Below are 21,676 nucleotides of genomic sequence, written 5' to 3'. Positions count from 1 at the left end.
GCTGCCAATTGGTGTATAATCCTGAGCTGGAGGGACCAGCGTTCTGACTCAGTATGAGGCAACTTCTTATGTTCCTATGCATAGGATTGCTCTGTAATTAGTCAGAAGACATGGTGCCACTGTGGCTGTGATGACTTGTTGCAAATGATCTAGGAAGATGTTTGGCCTATTGCATGTACACTAGGGAGGCACAGGATGGCTGCCTTCCTTGCAGCAATCCAAATGGCCCTCGGTGAGGCTTTCTAGTTACATATTTGAAGCATTTTTGTCTTGCTCCTCAGTAAAACAACAACAACAAACAACAGGATCCCAGAGAGGATTGCAATCAATCAGCAAAATAAAGTCACTGCCTACAGCTTACAGTCTAAAAAGATATGGCACACAAGGAAAAAGCGATAGGGAGGGAAGAGGAAAAAATTAAGTACTCTTTAATCCCTCAGCTTCCCATCTCATCTGCCTCTGTTATAGGCTGCTGGTGGCAACCATAGTTGCTTTGATCCATGTGCCTTATGTGGCAGGAAGGGCCTGAGAAAGGTCCACATAGGCTCTCTCCACCAGCATCTAATCCTATTTCTCATGATATACACCACTTACTGCTGAGCAATTAATTTATGCCTAATTACAGTGCAGTCTCCAAATGTATCCAGTTGGCTGCCAGAATACCAGCTTGCTTGCTCATTTACTAGACCACCATACCTGATTAGTACAACTTTCCATATGACTTCTGAAAATTATAGAAATTGGTGCATAACACTGAAAATATACAGTGTATATAAAATATACATTATTTAAATGTTAAAAAAAATACTTTGTAGCTGCTAGGGAAGGTACACTTTAGATACCTCAGGTTCAAACGTTTAAGGACAATTGCTTCTACTCAGCATGAAATGTGTAAATAATTTCATCTAAAAAATACTGGAGAACAGTTGCTGTAATGATATTACGTTTAGAAGAAACTCTGACATCTTTTTTCACATGGAAAAAAGTACAGCAACATTCCATATTCCAAGATGCACTGTTCCTTCAACCACCTCGCAATATAGAGCTTACTTAAGGCTTAGAAAAAGAACATGGTACAGCAGTCCTGAAATGTACCGTTTCAGAATAGAGGTGGGAGATAATATGATCGAATGTTCAGTCATTTCAAAAATTCCTTGACTTGTGACTACATTAAAACCCTTCTCCTTGCCACAGGCAGGGAATTTTTGAGATTACGAAGCATTCCGTTGTGCAGACCTCTCTTCCCCGCACCCTCCCCCCCGCACGGTCTGCATTCTGAAGCGGTACACTCCCAAGAGGACTGTATCACATGCTTCTCCCAAATATGTAGATCTGGTCTTAATATTGCAAACTGTACTTAGGGCTCTGCAACCTCCAAAGGCCATGCATTGCAAAGATGAAGGCAGGCTGCTATATACAACCTCTTGAGATGTGTAGCCCATCAAAGATCTAAAGATATGTGAGGTATTAAGTAGAAGGAATTTAGGAAATGTGGCTCCCCAGCCTGGCTTTACTCATCATCAGATTACCGTTTATGGCCACAGGAAGAGTGAATAGCTCAGAATTGCCCAGGACCTCATCTTTTTCAAGTTCGACCTTAAAGAAAGCAAAGAAATTCAGGGTGAAAGGTCAACTGGGAAAAGGCAGAGTCACTTTCTGCTTTTCCCTGGCTCATCTCTTTGGCTTGCTGCTTTACTTCCACCTGCTGTTGTGATTAGCAGCAACAAAGATAACGCTTCCCTCCACGTCCGCAGCATTGCAAAAAAGATCAAATAATCAAAACTATCAGCCCTTGGGCCGGTGCAGAAGCAGCATGTGAATTCAGAAAGGAAGGAGATCCAAAGCAGTTCAGGTAATGTCTTTTGTAGGCCCGGCTGTGGGTGAAATAAGAGGGGCAAACTAAGGCTCTTTTCCCTCCAACAGCCAAAGAATATCCCACTTTGGGCAATAAGCCTAGAAAGAACATGCATGCATGTGGGGGAGAACCGTGCAGGCAAGCGGAAGTGGCCTTGACAATTGTGCTACGGCTGCTCACAGTTTAAACTGAAAGGCAGCTTGCCTGCTCATCCACACAAAGAGCTGCAACAGAAGTACTTCTTCACACAGCACATAGCTAAACTATGGCATTTGCTACCACAGGATGTAGCGATGGCCACCAGTTTGGATGGCTTTAAAAGGGGATTGGACAAATCCCTGGAGGAAAAGGCTATCAATGGCTGCTAGTCCTGATGGCTATGTGCTACCTCCAGTACCAGAGGCAGTGAGCCTCTGTACACCAGTTGCTGGGGAACATGGGTGGGACAGTGCTGTGTGCTCATGCCCTGCTTGTGGGTTTCCGGTCGACAGCTGGTTGGCCCCTGTGTGAACAGAATGCTGGACTAGATGGACCCTTGGTCTGATCCAGCAGGGCTCTCCTTATGTTCTTAAGGCTCAACAATTCAGCACAGAACTTCATGCACAAAGCATTCTGGGATTAAACCTCTGTCCTTAGAGGTACGATCGAGCTACCCCCAATCCTGTGCCAGCAGTACAGTGTTTGTATTCATCTATTTATTATGCTTTTATCCTGCTGCCCTTCTACTAAGGCATTCAGGACAGCGTGTGTGTGGCTGTCTCCCAACCTGTTTTGTAGTCACAATAGCCCTGTATGGTAGGCTAGGATGACTTCATGGCCGAGTGGGGATTTGATCCTAGGTCAATCCAGTCCTAGCCTGACAGTCTAACTCTGCCTTACCCAACTGGTTGCCCTCCAGATGTGTTGGACAGCAACTCCAGGGACAGTCATGGAAGTTACTGTCCAACACATCCGGAGGGCAACAGCTTCGGGAAGGGTGCTCTAACTACTAAACTGCACACACTTAATATCCTGTCCTCATATCATGGATGTCCTTGCTGCAAAAAGATAACCATTCTGTTGCAAACTTTTTTTTTTTTAAGGAGCCAGATGAGTACTGTAGATTATAGTGGAGGCTGGTGGCTCTGATGTCAGTGGGGCGGTGAATCCGCTCAAGGTTTCAGTCAGAACCAGTCAGAACTTTAAAGGAGCTTCATGCTTTGGATAGCTCCTTTACTGGTTCTTTACTGACTGGTTCTGACTGAAACCCAGAGCGGATCCACCACCCCACTGACATCGGAGCCACCAGCCTCCACTGCTAGAATAGCTTTGCATGGCAGGGGAATGAATACCCAGTGAGAAATTTAAAAAAAAAAAATAGGTAAAGATTCCTGAAATGGCAGAATGTGGGGAAGGGTGAGAGTTAGACAATGGGATGGGGAGCTGATAGTCTTGCTGCTTTTTATATTTTCTTGAAAAATTCTGCATCTTTTCTAATGTTGCTGTGTGGATATCATTTAATCAGTCAATGGCATTAGATGTAGCTGTATTTGGATAGAGTCTTGAGCTTCCTGCTGCTATTCTGTCCTTGACTACTTCTGTACAGGTGGTTCCTAGCACGACCCAGTCAGTTGGTCTTCCATTGTAAGCTACAAGTGGATTTGCAACTGACTTTCCATACTACCAAAAGTATCACTGCCATGTCAAAATCCCACCCTTTCAAAAAGTCGTGCTATAGGCATCTACACCTTTGGGGATTGTGCTGCTCTTTTAGTCTTGGGGGGGGGGGGTCAGACTTTCTGTGGTCTGAGAAAAGATGGATGAACCATAATGAAAATACAGGATGACAATGATAGGGTGATGGTGTTGTGAGGATGACCTGTAAAAAATGAGTGAACAAAGCATGGCAATTCTACATCAAATGCCTAGTGTGGAAGAACTCCTTGTTTTAGAGAAACATAAGTTCTTGTCTAGGTTCCCGACTGGTAGATCTTCTAAGCCTTCCATGACAGTGATAGTACTAGATACCAAAATCCACTAGACACCAATGGCACAAGCTTTTTGAAGCAGCACTCCAAATAAATGTCAAATTCTCTCCTACACTGAAGCAGTGTTTCAGCTTGCTTGGCAGCAGTATGTTATATCAATTATAGTTATTTAATTTCTAAATTCTACCCCAACTTTCAGTCCAGAAAGATCCTCAAGGCAGTTTATATAAAACAATAAAATACAATAAAACTATTGAAATGATTCAACTAAAATGATCCAAATTAAACACACAATTAAAAGCACAAATGACACACAAAACCTGAGGCAAGGAAGGGGCAACCACCGAAAAGGCCTTCCTTTCTTTAAATACCTTCTGAGTGTCAGTACCCCCAAAGCATGTAAAGCAGGGGCCTTTCTCATTATTTACATATATGAGGAGCTTCATATGAGTGCTGCTTTGTCCATAAAGAGTGCATTCTTTCTATCATCTTCCAATTATAAAGGAATATATCTCCTGTGAGTCAGAAAAAGAAAATCCGATGCTGTAAAGAACAATATTGTTTAGGAACCTGGAATGTCAGATCAATGAATCAAGGTAAGCTGGAGGTGGTCAAACATGAGATGGCAAGATTGAACATCGACATCTTGGGAATCAGCGAACTCAAATGGACAGGCATGGGCGAATTTAATTCAGGTGACCATCATATCTACTATTGTGGGCAAGAATCCCTTAGAAGAAATGGAGTAGCACTCATAGTCAACAAAAGGGTGGGAAAAGCAGTACTGGGGTACAATCTTAAAAATGATAGAATGATCTCAGTACGAATCCAAGGCAAACCATTCAACATCACAGTAATTCAAGTCTATGCCCCAACCACTGAGGCCGAAGAAGCTGAGGTTGATGTGTTCTATGAAGACCTACAACACCTTCTAGAACTAACACCAAAAAAAGATGTCCTCTTCATCATAGGGGATTGGAATGCTAAAGTAGGAAGTCAAGAAATCACCGGGATAACAGGCAGGCATGGCCTTGGTGTACAAAATGAAGCAGGGCAAAAGCTAATAGAGTTTTGCCAAGAGAACATGCTGATCATAGCAAACACTCTTTTCCAACAGCACAAGAGGCGACTCTACACATGGACGTCACCAGATGGTCAATATCGAAATCAGATTGATTATGTCCTTTGCAGCCAACGATGGAGAAGCTCCATACAGTCAGTAAAAACAAGACCTGGAGCTGACTGTGGCTCAGATCATGAGCTGCTTCTTGCAAAATTTCGGCTTAAATTGAAGAACGTAGGGAAAGCCACTAAACCTTTCAGGTATGACCTAAATCATATCCCTGATGAATATACAGTGGAGGTGAGGAATAGATTTCAGGGATTAGACCTGATAGACAGAGTGCCTGAGGAACTATGGACGGAGGTCCGTAACATTGTTCAGGAGGCAGCAACGAAATCCGTCCCAAAGAAAAAGAAATGCAAGAAAGCCAAGTGGCTGTCTGATGAGGCTTTACAAGTAGCTCACGAAAGAAGGGAAGCGAAATGCAAAGGAGAAAGGGGAAGATATACCCAACTGAATGCAGAGTTCCAGAGAATAGCAAGGAGAGACAAGAAGGCCTTCTTAAATGAACAATGCAAAGAAATCGAGGAAAACAACAGAATGGGAAAGACTAGAGATCTCTTCAAGAAAATTGGAGATCTCAAGGGAACGTTTTGTGCAAAGACGGGCATGATAAAGGACAAAGAAGGCAGGGACCTCACAGAAGCAGATGAGATTAAGAAGAGGTGGCAAGAATACACAGAAGAACTATACAGGAAAGATCTGAATGTCCCTGATAGCCATGATAATGCGGTCACTGAACTTGAGCCGGACATCCTCGAGAGTGAAGTCAAGTGGGCCTTAGGAAGCATTAGTAACAACAAAGCTAGCGGAGATGACAGTATTCCAGCCGAGCTATTTAAAATCCTAAAAGATGATGCTGTTAAAGTGCTGCATTCAATATGCCAACAAATCTGGAACACTCAACAGTGGCCACAAGACTGGAAAAGGTCAGTTTACATTCCAATTCCAAAGAAGGGCAACGCCAAAGAGTGTTCAAACTACCGCACCATTGCACTCATTTCACATGCCAGCAAGGTGATGCTCAAAATCCTACAAGCTAGGCTTCAGCAGTATGCGAACCGAGAACTACCGGAAGTACAAGCTGGGTTTCGAAGAGGCAGAGGAACTAGAGATCAAATCGCCAACATTCGCTGCATCATGGAGAAAGCAAGAGAATTCCAGAAAAACGTCTATTTCTGCTTCATTGACTATGCTAAAGCCTTTGATTGTGTGGATCACAACAAACTCTGGCAAATTCTGAAAGTGATGGGAGTACCAGACCACCTTACCTGTCTCCTGAGAAACTTGTACGAGGGTCAAGTAGCAACAGTAAGAACCAGACATGGAACAACCGAGTGGTTCAAAATTGGGAAAGGAGTACGACAAGGCTGCATATTGTCACCCTGCTTATTTAACTTATATGCAGAGTACATCATGAGAAACGCCGGGTTGGATGAATCAGAGGTCGGAATTAAGATTGCCGGGAGAATTATCAACAACCTCCGATATGCAGACGATACCACCCTAATGGCAGAAAGCGAAGAGGATCTCAAGAGCCTCTTGTTGAGGGTGAAAGAGGAGAGTGCAAAAGCTGGTTTGAAACTCAACATTAAAAAAACGAAGATCATGTCATCTGGCCCTATCACTTCCTGGCATATAGAAGGGGAAGAAATGGAAGCAGTGACAGATTTTACTTTCTTGGGCTCCAAGATCACCGCAGACGGTGACTGTAGCCATGAAATTAAAAGACGCTTGCTCCTTGGGAGGAAAGCTATGGCAAACCTAGACAGCATAGTAAGAAGCAGAGACATCACCTTGCCGACAAAGGTCCGTCTAATCAAAGCTATGGTTTTCCCAGTAGTAATGTATGGCTGTGAGAGCTGGACTATCAGGAAGGCTGAGCGCCGAAGAATTGATGCTTTCGAACTGTGGTGCTGGAGAAGACTCTTACGAGTCCCCTGGACTGCAAGGAGGTCAAATCAGTCCATCCTAAAGGAAATCAGCCCTGAGTGCTCATTGGAAGGACAGATAATGAAGCTGAAGCTCCAATATTTTGGCCACCTAATGCGAAGAGAAAACTCCCTGGAAAAGACCCTGATGTTGGGAAAGACTGAAGGCAAAAGGAGAAGGGGACGGCAGAGGATGAGATGGCTAGATAGCATCACGGATGCAATGAATATGAACTTGAGCACGCTCCGGGAGAGAGCGCAGGACAGGAAGGCCTGGCGTGCTATGGTCCATGGGGTCACGAAGAGTCGGACACGACTGAACGACTGAACAACAACAACGAGTCAGAAAAAGCAAGCAGCAATAGACAGGTTCAATCCACAAAGCCAACCTATTCTGATTGAAGCTTCCTGTTGTTTTAAATATAGTCATATTTCTTAGTTTACAAAAACACCACTTGATTTACTTTCTCATTTAGTTTTCTACTTTAAAAAAAACTTTCCACTTTTTTCTTCTACTTTCTACTACTACTAAAATAAGTTTTTAGATAAGAACTTCCCATAATGAAACCAAAGTTTCGGTTGGTCAGACAGTCCATTTCTCTACCTCAGGAAATTTTCTGTTTTTCTTTGCTGTTATGATTCTTCCAGTTACTAAATGATCCCTAAATAAATAACTAGGCCTGGCTGTATCCAATAGATGATGCAGTTCATAGAGCAAAGGAACATCCTGGCAGGACACAATGCTTGCTCTTGAACACATATAAAAGGAGCTGGGGAGCTGGAGAGCCCCTCTTACTGATAGAATACCACATTCAAGAAAGAAAAAGCACAACTATGTACAAGCAGTAGCAGCATCTCAAAATGCAAAGCTTCCGATATAGTCTGTGCAAAGCAAAAGATGTTGATGTGATTCTGGACCAGGCCAGCACAATTCACAACCAAGCCAGCTTTTATAGCTGCTGGGATGGATGAATAGATGAAAACCTGGCTCAGTAGAGAAACTGAGATATGTCAGCGTAGTTTCCTTTGCACAGATGCTGTAGCAAGGTTTGCATTTTTAGATAATCACAGGCCTTGAGCTCCAGGAGATTTTGAGGTGGCCAGGCTCTTTCAATGACATAGGGGTCCTCAGCCTTTTAATGCTTTTAATTCAAAGGCATCAGCAAAGGAAGGCCAGAGAGAAGGGAGCCAAAAGAAGACGGGCCCTGTCTTTTCTGCTTGTCTTTGGATGTGCTTTTGAGAGGTGGAAGTGTACCTGTCCTGTTCTTGCTGTGCGTGGTATGTACTTGTTCTCTCTTTACCTTGCTGTTGCTGGCAAACCACTTCTTTCTGGTTTTCATAGTACCCTAGGATACACCTGTTAAAATCCCCCAAAATCCCCTCAAAATACAACAACCAATGCTCATGTTAGAGTAGGCTAGGTGTCTTACTTTACCGGTGACTGTCCTCTATTGTGAAGAGCGGTCAAAGGACAGTCCTCTGTTTGAAAGTGTCTTCTATTGAATGGCTGTAAAGTCTAAGTGAGGTTTAAAGAACCATAAGAAACTGTAAGAAGGGTGAGCAGGCAGGGGCTTGGAAGTTACCCATCAACAGTTAGCAAATGGATAGCAGAATGTGTAGGCACACAGATCAACTAGTTAGTCTTCTCCACTATGGTGAAATATCTTGTATTTCTATTTTCACTGTGGTGAAATATCCTGTGTTTCTATTTAAATTATAGTTATTATTTCTAAATGTGTACCTATAAATATAGATTTGCATATGCAAATGTTATGCAAATGTGTGTCCTCTTTTGGGGCGATGCCTTTCTTCTTTTTTTGCAATGCATAAGTGGACTTCCCATGTTAGAGATGTTTATATTTTTGTCCGACTGTTGTGGGTACCTATTGCAGACTGCCTGAGGCATCACCGATGAGCTATTAATATGGGCGACAAAATGCATAAAAACAACCAAAGTGAGATTCCTGTAAAAGATAATAAAAGGATTATGTGGAGTGGCTTTTTGTCTATGTGGTCTGCACCATGCATAGACCATATCCAATTCCCCATCCCACCCTTTCTGCTATGAAAACAAGATGGACTATGGTCCAACACAGAATGGGCACAGCTACATGTAGAATACCTAGGGATATATGGATTTTGTTAAATCTGTTCCGTCTGTGTTTCACAGATTGTCAGACGTCTTTTTTTCCATCATCCACTCATTGATGGAACTGGATTTTTTTTAGGGATATACAAGAATTCCTTTTCATTTACGCTAATGCACATTTGCACAAATACCCCCTGAAAGTAAAAAGTCAGCTGAATCCATGTGACTCAGAAGAAGCCAGTCCACTGCAGAATCCACAGTTCGGATTCATAGAAATCCAAATTCATTTGAATCCACTGCAGAGTTCTCCAACATCCCTTAGAGTAGCCATGTGTCTTGAATTATGGAGGGCAGTCCTCTGTTTCAAGGGCTATTAGAGGACAGTCCTCTGTTTGAAGGTGTCCTCTGTCTGAATGGTTGTCCATTCTAGGGAGGGACTGAGCTGTCAGTTTCACTTTCTCCCACATTCAAATTTGTAATATCTCAACTTGAAGAGATTTGCAAATTTTGTTAAATTCTTATAAAAAATGAAATGAAACAAAATTACCCATCTGCATGGTCCAAATGCATAAGGTACAGCTATTCCTTGCATGGAGAGGACCGTGTTGTACCTGCCTGCCATACAGCTGTTCATGAGGAGCCTATCAGAAGAAAAGAAGTAGCAACCCTAATTCAGCACTCATAGTTAAGCAGTCAAAGCCCTGGGCCTGGACGGATTAACCTGTCCATTTGTTTCTCCCACAGTTTGTTAAGCTCACATTGTTTCCATCCCAAATATGAAGAAATTTGCAAATTTTGATAAATTTGTATCATCAATGAACTGAAACAAAATTCTCACCTACCCATTTTTAAACCAGTCCAAGCAGTGGAGGCTGGTGGCTCGGATTTCGGTGAGGCCATGCATCCGTTCCAGGTTTCAGTCGGAACCAGCCAGAACCCTCAAGCAGCTATCCAAGGTGCTGAAACCTATCCCCAAAATTGGTTCAGCATCTTGGATAGCTCCTTTCGAATTCTGACTAAAACCTGGAATGGATTATCGCCCCACCAAAATCGGAGCAACCAGCCCCCACTGAGTCCAAGTCTTGTTTAAAGATAAAGAACCATAAGAAGGGAAAGCCGGGGCCATGAAGCCCATCAACACGTAGCATGCGGACAGCAGTCTGAGCAGGAGCAAAGTTCACCTGGTCACAGCCTTCCCCATTCTGGTGTGATGTACTGTACTGCTATTTCAATTATAGTAATTATTTCTTAATGTGTGCATTTATGCATACAAATTAACATATGCAAATTTTATATAAATCTGTGTACTCTTGTCTTCTTTTTTGGTGATGCATTTCCTCTTTTTGGGTGATGCGTAAGTGGCCATCTTTAGTACACACCTTGGATTAGCAAGCCCTGATCCCTGCCTGAAAACTGTCCTTCGCAGATGTGTCTCCCAGATCATCTCCCTTTGGTGGTTTTTGTTTGGGAAATAAAACTATCCTTTCCATAGTCTGGAGCAGGAGGGTCTCTCTCAAAGAATATAGTACAGACTTCCCCAACTTGGTGCCCTCCCACAAACTTAGACTACAACTGCCCTGCTGTCTGGGGATTGCGGTAGCCAAAGTCCAACACAGCCAGAGGGCACCAGGCTGGGGTGGGCTGATAGAGCAGAAACAATAAAGAGCTCTGTTTCCGAAGGGGTTGCCATGTTGTTAGTCTTTAAGGTGCCACAAGACTCTTTGTTGAAAGAGCTCTGTGACACTATAAAGGCAAGCACAGTTATTGTGCCAAGAACTATCATAGGCTAGAGCCTGATATGGTCTGGAAAGCTCCTTTAGAGTTCTGACTGGTTCTGTCTGAAACCCAGAGTTGATTCCCACCCCACTGACATGGGAGCCACCACCCTCCACTGCTTAGTCTGGTCACAGTGCTTAAGTTGGCTCTGGCGCTTAAGCTGTTTGTGTCCCCTTGTGCTCTACTTGTAAATAAACCCCCAAGCTACAAAACAGCATTAAGTCACTGGTGATCTCTCCTTCCAAAGGAAGCCAAACCCTGGTAAGCACTGTCCCTGCAACCTCTCAGGGAAGCGTGCTAACTTTATATATGAGTACACCATTGAGAAGAACAATTTTGCAAAGCCAAGCCAAAAGGCAAAGAAAATGCAAGGGAATACAGTAGCTGAGTTCCGTGTATCCCAATCATTCTGATGCCTATGGGAACAAAGATAGCAGCCCTTTACCGTTGCCAGGGGGCACACAGAGTTCCCCCAAGTCGTATATCAAGGGGTGAAATCCTGTGTAGTACAGCTGCAAAGACAATATTAATGTTGGGGTTGGGGACAGCAGGGCTCAACAATTACTTTCTGTAGTGAGCAAACCATTTGTAATCCCTATTCAACTCAAGGGAGACATTATCAGATTTGCTAATGAACTCTTAACTTAGCCTCTTCAAGTTGTAACCTTACTGTGGACTCTTTTTGTTTAAGCTCAGTGACTTTAAGGTCAGCCAGAGAATCCATAAAATGCTTTATGGATTCCCGGTTCACTTTCTCCCCTAATGTTGCCAACCAGCAGTCGCACAAAGCAGCCACTCTCCTCCTGCCTCTCAGACATCCACGCCCACCACTACATTGGAAAGCAAAGGGCTTGGGTGACTTGGCAAACTGTGGTGTTGTTGGCACAAGCCATTATGATTGAGTAGCTACCGCTTCAAGGGTTGCCATAGCAAAGGAGTAGACACGATGCTCAAGGCTTAGATTCTGGCAGAGAACCACTGATTAGTATACTGTGAAGCTCATGCTTTGGGAAGTAAGAAGTGTTGTGGTTCCAAGAAACAGAACTGCCCAAACTCCAGTTTCCAGCACAGCACAATGAGGGCCACATGTTAAGAGATGGAAGGGAACTTAGACCTGGATTTATGCACATAATCAGGGTTGCCCTAGACCACTGATTCTTAACTGGGACCATACAGCCCACAAGGAGGCAAGCTAAAAATGTGGGGGGGCAGGGGTTCAGGAAGGCATTTGGGATTTTAGGATTTTTAGGCAGCCCTCTTTCCCTTCTTGCAATGGCTTCTGACATTTTGACAAGACAGTTGTTGTATACTGCTCACCCCAGCCTGAGGATAAAATCCCAGATTTCTGTCCAGACAGACTGTCTACACTATCCGGAGTGTCACACAGCAACAGAACAACCAAACAGGAATGCCTCCTCCCCATATGGGGCAAAAAACACACAGCAACAAATAATATTCCTCTATCTGTTTACAATGAGCCTGTTTACAATGATGATCTTCCAGAAAGAAAACAACAGAGGGGGCAACAAAGGCAAGGGAGAAACTGGTTTTCAAAAAAAGTGCCAATCAGGCTCAACTAACCCTAATATTATTAAGAAGTTAGCTGATGGCCATTATGCCATAGCTCAGTGGTAGAGCACATGCTCTGCATGCAGAAAGTCCCAGGTTCAATCCCTGGCATCTTCAGGAAGAGCAGGAAAAAATCATGCCTGAAAACCTGGAAAGCCACTGACAGTGAGTGTTGACAATATTGGGCTAGATGGACCAGCATAAGGCACCTGCCTATGTCCTCAAGGGTCTCACTGAATGTATGCCTGAGATCTCTGTATCATATGTCTATATCATAAATACATCTATATATTGGAATAAATTTGTCTCATCTGGGGTACTGTTCATATGTCCTAATTTTTTACTTGTGGCTTGTAGGCAGGGCATTCGATGATACTGTTGTGTACTTTTGGTCAGTGGTGGATTACCACCCTAGTCCAAATGGCCCCCTCCCTGCCCAGCTGAGAAGCATCTTCAGCCCTCTGCCTCCATTTGTTCAACATTTGAATGCCTTTTTTATTGCATTCATTGCCCATTCATTTCACAACTTTTATGCATAATTTCCATGCACAATTACCCCTGTCATGTAAGCTGATGAAACTGCATGCTAGGATCTGTTCATCTTTATTTAGACATACAGAATGTAGATTACCTGTAATGCTTGTCACAAATATGGGACACTCATTATGACTGTAATGTTTTCCTCATAGCTTAATGTGCATAACAACCTCCATGGACTCCACAAATGGTATATCTTCACTGCACATTTAAATCAGTCTCAAGCTCATTTAACTGCCACAGGTCCAAACTAAGAAACCTTTGAAGTTCTATTAAGGGGCTAAGGAGTCCTTAGCATTCTCACAAAAGTGTAACTCCCAGGATATTTTGTGGGGGAAAGTCACTGGAGACAAACTAGTTTGAAACTGGTTAAACTTTGTGATGAGGATGAACCCTTAAGAATCCCCTAAAACCTGGAACCTGGAAGGAGTCAAAGGAATAAGTGGTTCAGAGTTTGAGTTGCACAGTTAGTGAAATATCATCCAGCCGGCAGCTGTAGGGAAATAAAATCCTCCCCATCTAAATCCCTGTATATGATATTCACCCTTCACAACAGAAAAGCAACTTCTCATCTTAAGTCTCTGGAGAACAAGCTCCAGAGATATCGCTATATAACACGTACACATCCAACCCAGTTAAGACCTGCTTTCAGTTCAGGGTTATTCAGCTTTGTATTTAAGCATTCACCCGGTAAACATAGGTGAGAAGGAATTGCATGCAGGTAAGTGAGCGATGAAGAGGTCCGGCCCTCCTCCACGTCCAGCATAGAAATGCAGTGGGTGTTGGAGGAAGGATGGAGCTCTCCATTCCTCCTCTGCCAGGCCCAACTGGCTAGTAAAAAATAAACCAACCCTGCAAGCTAGTAACTTTTGTGGGCTTATTTACAAGGCTGAGTGTTTACTGTCTTCCCAGATGGAACAGATGTAATTGAACAGTCAGGTGCATGCAATTTTGTTATGCTGAGATCCTATGCGTGTTTATGAGGGAATGAGTCCCACTGAACCCATTAGAACTTACTTCTGAGTAGACACAGAATTCCACCCTTAAGGGAGCAATCCTCTGTGGATAGGCAGCAGCCTCCGAACTTGGAGATGACCGCCTATCCAATACATGGCAGGAGAAGCGCGGAGGGGATCCTCTCCTCTTTGCTCCAGCCAACCTTCATTCACGGAGCACGGGGTGGGGAGGCCTGATGATGCATAGGAAGCATCGTACCAGCACTTCCGCACTCCCCGCCTCACCCCCACAAATGCCCCCTTTTGCCCTGCTCCGTGCTGTTTTTATGAGCACAGAGACAATCTGCACCGCCTATGAGGCGATGGGGGAGGGGTTGGGGAGGTGGTTCTCCGGGAACTGACCTCAGAGCAAGGGGTCCGAGGTTGGTTACCAGGAACCAACCAATCTTATGGCCGTCTAGCCACTGTCTAGCAGCCATAGGATTGTGCCCATAAGCACCTCTGATACCCCATAAGCAACAGAGACTGCAAAATAAATCTACACTGGGGGTGGGGAGCCTCAGGCTCATGGGCCAAATCCAGCCCTCCAGAGTTTCCCAGCTGGCCACGCCCCCTCCCCTTTCCCCCAACCACTGATCATTTGGGGTTTTCCAGCTTTTGTGCAGTTTTTCCCCCATTGTAAAAGATTGAAGTGCCTCTCCAAAGGATTAGTTACTGGCAGTAAACCTGTAAGCTATAACCTGTTGGTATTTTTTGGCCCACCCCTATTATCTGTGCCCCCACCCTTTTTGTTTTCAGCTTCACCTGCCAATGGAATGCAGCCCCCAGAGAGCTTCTCCAAAATTGGATTCGGCCCTCGGGCTGAAAGAGGTGCCACACCCCTGATCTACACCATGTTCCATGGACGCTGACAACAAGACAAGACCAATAAGCCAGTCTCCACATGTCATGCACCTTAAATTAATTGCAAATCCAATCTGATTTATAGCATTGTGGTGTTGGAATTTTGCAATTCCCAAATAAGAATTTTTATTTTGCAGGAACTGGGTTGCAATAAAAAAAAAAGTGGAGAAACTAAGGGGCCCTGAGTGAGGACTCCCTGGGGCACAGCACCAGCTAGCAGCACTTAACAGGCCCTAAGTATCGAGCTACTGGAATGCGGTCCAGAGCTAGTGCATCATGGACAAGACCTATTGCAGTGTCATAGTTAAGAGATGAGCTGTAAACCAGGGAAGTTGTAGCAATTTTGACAGTGATGACTGCATGCATACACACACAGGGCTCCCTATACTGTCTCTTTTTTGTAAGAACTTTTCCCCACGTCCTAATCCAACAGCACAAAACAATCTGTGGGAGGAACTGCTAGCCCTTCAGACCAGCCCTAAAACTGGTACAGTACAGGGATAGGGAATGCATGGCCTTCCAGATGTTGTTGTTGTTCAGTCGTTCAGTCGTGTCCGACTCTTCGTGACCCCATGGACCATAGCACGCCAGGCCTTCCTGTCCTGCGCTCTCTCCTGGAGCGTGCTCAAGTTCATATTCATTGCATCCGTGATGCTATCTAGCCATCTCATCCTCTGCCGTCCCCTTCTCCTTTTGCCTTCAGTCTTTCCCAGCATCAGGGTCTTTTCCAGGGAGTTTTCTCTTCGCATTAGGTGGCCAAAATATTTCAGCTTCAGCTTCAGTATCTGTCCTTCCAATGAGCACTCAGGGTTGATTTCCTTTAGGATGGACTGATTTGACCTCCTTGCAGTCCAGGGCACTCGTAAGAGTCTTCTCCAGCACCACAGTTCGAAAGCATCAATTCTTCGGCGCTCAGCCTTCCTTATAGTCCAGCTCTCACAGCCATACATTACTACTGGGAAAACCATAGCTTTGATTAGACGGACCTTTGTCGGCAAGGTGATGTCTCTGCTTCTTACTATGCTGTCTAGGTTGGCCATAGCTTTCCTCCCAAGGAGCAAGCGTCTTTTAATTTCATGGCTACAGTCACCGTCTGCGGTGATCTTGGAGCCCAAGAAAGTAAAATCTGTCACTGCTTCCATTTCTTCCCCTTCTATATGCCAGGAAGTGATGGGGCCAGATGCCATGATCTTAGTTTTTTTAATGTTGAGTTTCAAACCAGCTTTTGCACTCTCCTCTTTCACCCTCAACAAGAGGCTCTTTAGATCCTCTTCACTTTCTGCCATTAGGGTGGTATCGTCTGCATATCGGAGGTTGTTGATAATTCTCCCGGCAATCTTAATTCCGACCTCTGATTCATCCAACCCGGCATTTCTCATGATGTACTCTGCATATAAGTTAAATAAGCAGGGTGACAATATGCAGCCTTGTCGTACTCCTTTCCCAATTTGGAACCAATCGGTTGTTCCATGTCCGGTTCTTACTGTTGCTTCTTGACCCTCGTACAGGTTTCTCAGGAGACAGGTAAGGTGGTCTGGTACTCCCATCACTTTCAGAATTTGCCACAGTTTGTTGTGATCCACACAATCAAAGGCTTTAGCGTAGTCAATGAAGCAGAAATAGACGTTTTTCTGGAATTCTCTTGCTTTCTCCATGATGCAGCGAATGTTGGCGATTTGATCTCTAGTTCCTCTGCCTCTTCGAAACCCCGCTTGTACTTCTGGTAGTTCTCGGTTCGCATACTGCTGAAGCCTAGCTTGTAGGATTTTGAGCATCACCTTGCTGGCATGTGAAATGAGCGCAATGGTGCGGTAGTTTGAACACTCTTTGGCGTTGCCCTTCTTTGGAATTGGAATGTAAACTGACCTTTTCCAGTCTTGTGGCCACTGTTGAGTGTTCCAGATTTGTTGGCATATTGAATGCAGCACTTTAACAGCATCATCTTTTAGGATTTTAAATAGCTCGGCTGGAATACTGTCATCTCCGCTAGCTTTGTTGTTACTAATGCTTCCTAAGGCCCACTTGACTTCACTCTCGAGGATGTCCGGCTCAAGTTCAGTGACCACACTATCATGGCTATCAGGGACATTCAGATCTTTCCTGTATAGTTCTTCTGTGTATTCTTGCCACCTCTTCTTAATCTCATCTGCTTCTGTGAGGTCCCTGCCTTCTTTGTCCTTTATCATGCCCGTCTTTGCACAAAACGTTCCCTTGAGATCTCCAATTTTCTTGAAGAGATCTCTAGTCTTTCCCATTCTGTTGTTTTCCTCGATTTCTTTGCATTGTTCATTTAAGAAGGCCTTCTTGTCTCTCCTTGCTATTCTCTGGAACTCTGCATTTAGTTGGGTATATCTTCCCCTTTCTCCCTTGCTTTTCGCTTCCCTTCTTTCGTGAGCTACTTGTAAAGCCTCATCAGACAGCCACTTGGCTTTCTTGCATTTCTTTTTCTTTGGGATGGATTTCGTTGCTGCCTCCTGAACAATGTTACGGACCTCCGTCCATAGTTCCTCAGGTACTCTGTCTATCAGGTCTAATCCCTGAAATCTATTCCTCACCTCCACTGTATATTCATCAGGGATATGATTGAGGTCATACCTGAACGGTTTAGTGGTTTTCCCGACGTTCTTCAATTTAAGCCGAAATTTTGCAAGAAGCAGCTCATGATCTGAGCCACAGTCAGCTCCAGGTCTTGTTTTTACTGACTGTATGGAGCTTCTCCATCTTTGGTTGCAAAGGACATAATCAATCTGATTTCGATATTGACCATCTGGTGACGTCCATGTGTAGAGTCGCCTCTTGTGCTGTTGGAAAAGAGTGTTTGCTATGATCAGCATGTTCTCTTGGCAAAACTCTATTAGCTTTTGTCCTGCTTCATTTTGTACACCAAGGCCATGCCTGCCTGTTATCCCGGTGATTTCTTGACTTCCTACTTTAGCATTCCAATCCCCTATGATGAAGAGGACATCTTTTTTTGGTGTTAGTTCTAGAAGATGTTGTAGGTCTTCACAGAATCGATCAACCTCAGCTTCTTCGGCCTCAGTGGTTGGGGCATAGACTTGAATTACTGTGATGTTGAATGGTTTGCCTTGGATTCGTACTGAGATCATTCTATCATTTTTAAGATTGTACCCCAGTACTGCTTTTCCCACCCTTTTGTTGACTATGAGTGCTACTCCATTTCTTCTAAGGGATTCTTGCCCACAAAAGTAGATATGATGGTCACCTGAATTAAATTCGCCCATGCCTGTCCATTTTAGTTCGCTGATTCCCAAGATGTCGATGTTCAGTCTTGCCATCTCATGTTTGACCACCTCCAGCTTACCTTGATTCATTGATCTGACATTCCAGGTTCCTAAACAATATTGTTCTTTACAGCATCGGATTTTCTTTTCACCACCAGACACATCCACAGCTGAGTGTCCTTTCGGCTTTGGCCCAGCCGCTTCACTCTTTCTGGCGCTACTTGGAAATACCCTCTGCTCTTCCCCAGTAGCACATTGGACACCTTCCGACCTGAGGGGCTCATCTTCCGGCATCATCTCTTTTAGCCTTGTGATACGTTCCATGGGGTTTTCTTGGCAAGAATACTGGAGTGGGTTGCCATTTCCTTCTCCAGTGGACCACATTTTGTCAGAACTCTCTGCCATGACCTGTCCGTCTTGGGTGGCCCTGCACGGCATAGCTTATGGCTTCACTGAGTTACGCAAGCCCCTTCGCCACAACAAGGCAGTGATCCATGAAGGGGTTCCAGATGTTGCTGGACTGCAACTATCATCATCCCTCACCACTGGCTATGCTGGCAAGGGCTGTTCTTGGAGTTGCAGTCCAAGAACATCTGGAGGGCTGTATGTTCCCTACCCAGTGCCAGATTTAGGTACAAGCCAAGTAAGCCATGGCTTAGGGTCTCATGTTATGAGAGCTTTCTAAATATTTTGGAGATAACTAAGATTTTTTATAATTGAAACTGCTTTGGCTTAATTTTTCAGATAACATCCACCACCCAAATTCTGAACCCTGGCCTACCCATCCCAATCCACACCCAATCCCATCAACTTCCCTTCCAGGGCTGCTGGACTACTCACATCACCCACAGATTGCCGAACATCACCTCAGACCTCAGAGGAGACAAGCTAGGATTACTGCAAGTCTGTATATGTTTTGTACAGAATACCAGTGTTAATTTTTTGTTACAAGCTACATTGCCACTTCCATTAACTTAAGTTCTGATCTCTGCAATTGCTCTTGTGTTTCTATAAATTAAAAGTCTTCAGTTTCATGTATGGTAAATAAGAAATTATAAGGTACTGCAGGGCTCAGTCCTGGGCCCAGTGCTCTTCAACATTTTTATGAATGACTTGGAGGAGGAGGTGCAGGGAATGCTGATCAAATTTGCAGATGACACAAAATTGGGCGGGATAGCTAATACTTTGGAAGACAGAAACAAAATTCAAAGTGATCTGGATAGACTGGAGCGCTGGGCAGAAAACAACAGAATGACATTGAATAGGGATAAATGCCAAGTTCTGCACCTAGGAAAAAGAAACACAGTTTCTTTTAAAGGCACAGTTACAAGATAGGGGATACGTGGCTCAACAACACTACAAGCGAGAAGGATCTTGGAATTGTTGTCGATCACAAGCTGAATATGAGCCAACAGTGTGATGTGGCTGCAAAAAAGGCCAATGCTCTTTTGGGCTGCATTCATAGAAGCATAGCTTCCAAATCCCAGGAAGTACTAGTTCCCCTCTACTCAGCACTGGTTAGGCCTCATCTGGAGTACTGTGTCCAGTGCTGGGCACCACACTTTAAGAAGGATGCAGACAAACTGGGGAGGGTTCAGAGGAGGGCAACAAAGATGATCAGGGGACTGGAAACAAAGCCCTGTGAAGAGAGACTGAAAGAACTGGGCATGTTTCGCCTTGAGAAGAGAAGACTGAGGGGAGATATGATCGCGCTCTTCAAGTACTTGAGAGGTTGTCACAGAGAGGAAGGCCAGGATCTCTTCTCGATCATCCCAGTGTGCAGGACACGGAATAATGGGCTCAAGTTACAGGAAGCCAGATTCCAGCTGAACCTCAGGAAAAACTTCCTGACTGTTAGAGCAATACGACAACGGAACCAATTACCTGGGGAGGTGGTGGGCTCTCCCACACTGGAGGCATTCAAGACGAGGCTGGATAGCCATCTGTCAGGGATGCTCTGACTTGGATTCCTGCATTGAGCAGGAGGTTGGACTCGATGGCCTTGTAGGCCCCTTCCAACCCTATGATTCTATGATTCTAGGTATTAATGAAAATAAAGCTTTTTGCAAAAAGTATCTTTTTCTTAATTGTTTCTCATTGCATCTTTGCCTATGTATATATGCAAATATAATGGTTTAACGTAGGGCCTCAGCATGTCTTGATCCAGCCCTGTCCCCACCCATGGTATAACGTAAGAGGCTATAGTTGTACATACTTACTTGGGAGTAAGCCCCATTGAGTAAACAGACTTAAGGCCAAACTATAGGCATGGTATTAACTGTGTGAATGCAATTAACATGCACATTTTTGTTATGAAAACAGCAGTGCAGGGAGGAGGGGGAACAGCAGGATCAGAACCATAGGTGGTGGGGAAGAGTTTAACTTTTCCTTCGCAGTCATAGTCCCAACAAAAAGCATCCTCAACACCACAGCAGCTGTTTTCAAATTAACATCACACCTAACATGGCACATCTTTCAAATGAAACATGAGCAGTGGTCTCCAGCCTTTCAGATCCAAGTTTAATCCCAAAGTGCAACATGAGACACACATCCCTTTAGTGTGACAAGATGCTAAGGAGGGCAGAACATCTGTATTTTTAAGCAGTTGCTTAGGAGAAGGGATGTTGCAGGTGCTTCTTGTCATCCAAGGGTGGGGGGGAAACACCACCACAAAAAACCCACAAAATCACAACTGTACATGTTGATGCATTTTTTTAAGAAAAAAAAATCAGAGGAAAAGGTTCTGTACTCCTTAGTTTTACCAGAAGCAGAAACTGAGTTTTACATCAACTAGGACTCCTGATTTGTTGTTCCCCTAACAAGCCATAGTCTGAAGCCAGGGTCAGATGTTACTTTTCAATTCCTGGCTTATTTGGGAGCAACAAGCCAGGAGTCCTGATATGGATCACTATGTTTTTGCTTCCTGGTTAGTTTCTCTGCACTCTCTAGATAGTCTTAGGTAAGTCAGTATCTCAGTCTCAGCTCTTCGCCCCCCATCTGTAATATATAGATAATGATACTGGCTTTATAGGCTGTTCTATAAAGATTATTGTGATATTGTACATGAAGCAGTTTCAACACTGAAAGCACTATAATAAATGGTAAGTACTATGAACATACTCACCTTTGTGTTGTATTCTTATTTGACATGGAACTACTTTGTTGGAGGTGTGTAAACCATGGACCAATGAGGGAGTCAAGTACATTAATGTCCAGTTCAGAACATACAAGAAAAAGAGAAACCCGATTGCACGTCCTAGTCAGAAGTACTGCCTGCACTGTCCCACAGCCAGCAAGGCTGACCTTAGCTGAGAAAGTGACATTCACACCCATTCAGAAATACAACAGGATGGAAAAATGGGATCAAGAGGTTAGCGTCTGCACACTTCCTGCCAGAAGACATCACATGGGACAAAGAAAAAGTGTGCTAACTCCAGGAAGAAATCCGATGGCCCCTGTGGCACTGGGATGTTCTCTAATTTTCTTTCTGACCAACTGAATTCCTGGCATCTCCTGGGAGGTCTGGGAATGACCTCATTCTGAAACCATAGTGAGCCTTTGCCAGTGTGGACAAAACTGAGCTAGCTGGATTAATGGTTTGACTTGTTATAAGGCAGCTTCCTATGTGCCTTCCTCACAAATTTATGGAACTTCATCGGCCCTTGACTTTTCTTCATTCTAGTGATAAATGTATGGGGCTGGAAGTCCATGCCAGTCTAATAAATGAA

General features: G+C 44.1%; 1 protein-coding gene and 1 long non-coding RNA gene across 2 annotated transcripts in view; one reads left to right on the top strand and one right to left on the bottom strand.

Annotated features, from left to right (window-relative positions):
* Nucleotides 1-21,676, bottom strand: part of JPH2 (junctophilin 2) — a 115,786-nt gene that overhangs the window by 45,246 nt on the left and 48,864 nt on the right. The window lies entirely within an intron of this gene.
* LOC146348801 (uncharacterized) lies at nucleotides 1,659-20,015 on the top strand. The gene is made up of 3 exons (XR_014789938.1): nucleotides 1,659-1,852; nucleotides 8,033-8,154; nucleotides 18,693-20,015. It is a non-coding gene; the product is annotated as an uncharacterized LOC146348801 (long non-coding RNA).

Source organism: Heloderma suspectum, chromosome 4 (assembly GCF_057233095.1).
Source record: "Heloderma suspectum isolate Gila_16-S chromosome 4, 16-S_ref, whole genome shotgun sequence".
Lineage (NCBI taxonomy): Eukaryota > Metazoa > Chordata > Lepidosauria > Squamata > Helodermatidae > Heloderma > Heloderma suspectum.
This window is presented reverse-complemented; position numbering and strand designations above follow the sequence as displayed.